Here is a 2,247-nt window from a genome sequence, read left to right on the forward strand (position 1 = left end):
TGATGCCCCCCAACTTGCATTGACGCCAGGAGTCCGAAGCGGTCACGGTCGATTTACTTGATCCTGAGGTACATACCGATGTATGCAATCTCTGTCTCCAGTTGAGACATCCGATGGCCCAACTTGCTGTTTTTGAGACTTTGTGTTGTGTTGTCCTTTTTTTTCCCCCGAGTCTCGGGGTTTTGTCTAAAACTTTTAACACTTGTTTGTGTACGTCTGCGTTAATACACCATGCTTCCCCGAGAATCCCTAAATGAAGGAAGGTTTTCATTTTTAGACATAGCCAATTTGGCATAGGCACAGCTGCGGTTGGTATGTAACAGTTGGTATAGGAAAGAAAAAATAAAGAACACATGGTGCGGCTGGTTTCAATGGTTATCCAATCATTGTATGAGGTGTCAGTGCACGCTTCTTTTCCTGTTATTTTACTGAACCATTGTTTTAATTTGTTTTCCATGGATAAGTGCGTGAATAAGCGAACGCGCTGCATTAATATGTTTTCATTCAAAGATGGCAATTAATGTCAACCTGAAACCAACCTAACCTTGAGGATTTCGGAGATGTCGAGCCCCCCCTCTAGAGAAAGACTTCCGGAGCCTCTGAGCGCGGACCCTCACTTGCTCCGCTAGTTCATGTTTTATGAACGATCCATTAAAGATAGCACGGTTCCAATATAGCAGTTTTGCTAAGATGATGTCGGAGCAAAATGTAACGATACACTTTTTTGGTATTTGCACTACTTTGTTTTTTTCATCCCTCCAAATATTGCCCTAAAATTGACATTTTTCAGCACTAATATGTTTTTATTGACAAACGCTAGGGCAATGAAATTAGCTACAGATGTAGTGCTTATAACTGGTAATATGCAGAAAAAAAATTTAATGTTGTGTAAGCATTTTTTGTTTAGATATTTTATATCAAACGTAGCACTTTTTTGTGCTTTGAGTCATCGTACTTCAAATGCCGCTGAGGAAATATTTAAACTATGATAAAATATTTTATAACATTTAGAGCTACAATGGTTGCCCAAGAGGTGGACGATGGCTTTTTTTCATTTTCAAAGTCATAACGCTCCAGGAGCCCTTCAAACTTACCTGTTTTTGACGCATATCTTTTTGGACATCAAACAGATTTATTGGCATCTAATAACATTTATTGTTTGGAATAGACATTAATTGTGATGTATTAAATTTTCACACTGATCTTGCTTTGGTTTCATAATAGGTGCAGAGCTTAGCTAATTTTAAAAACAATTAAAAACTGTTTGGGTGTTTTGTGGCGCTACCTGGCGGATGGCAGACAAAGTGCTGATTTCTAGTGTTCGAAAAATTTCCGAGGGCGGCGTTGGCGTCTGTATCATCATCAATCGCCGTGTCTTTTTACCTTCACATTTAAAAAATATATTGGAAGATTTACTATCGATAAATAAATGGTTTAAGTACTGGGTCAGGTTAATAAATCTAAGACAAATAATTACACACGCGTAGCGTGATATAATGTGTTAATTATTCGATATGATTGAAATCAATAAACAATGAAGACGAAGAGGAAAATAATACACCCGAGTTCACTTCATGCCTAGAGTCACTGAATGAGCTTTAAAGTATCGGCACTCCGTTCCCCAAAATTGTTTTGGGCGCCGCCATTTTGGGTCCTGTTCAGTGCAAACGCAACTGCCGATCGTCATGATCCAAAAGCACGACTTCCTCGGCATTAGATGCGGTGCTAGGAAGCTGATGCAATATTGCAATGCTCTGTCGCGGGTAGTTTAAACATTTGTGGGGGACGGAAAAGCGTTTCCTGTGATTTTAAATAAAGCTTCAGGTAACTGGCAACCATGATTTTAAGCAACAATATGGCCAAGTGTCGTTACTCTGAACCGTAGCTAATTTACTGGCACAAGCGGGAACAATGGAGAAGAGGCAGATGTCAAAAGGTAGTGGTTTGTGGAATCCACGGGGCTTACGTCTTGGCCCCTCCAGGTATTAGAAGCCTCTTGAACAAGAGCAAGAATAGTGTCATAGCGACACTTGGCCATATTGTGGCTTAAAATCATGGTTGCCAGTTATTTGAAGCTTTATCTGAAATCACAAGAAACGCTTTTCCGTCTTCCACTTTAAACAGTGTGCGACAAAGCGAAGCAACATTACATGAGCTTCCTAACACCGAATCTAATGCTGAGGATATCGCACTTTTGAATCATGACGATCGGCTGTTGCGCCTGCTTTGCACAAGAGGAGGAAGCGG

Source organism: Ixodes scapularis, unplaced genomic scaffold (assembly GCF_016920785.2).
Source record: "Ixodes scapularis isolate PalLabHiFi unplaced genomic scaffold, ASM1692078v2 PGA_scaffold9__187_contigs__length_104089568, whole genome shotgun sequence".
Taxonomy (NCBI): Eukaryota; Metazoa; Arthropoda; class Arachnida; order Ixodida; family Ixodidae; genus Ixodes; species Ixodes scapularis.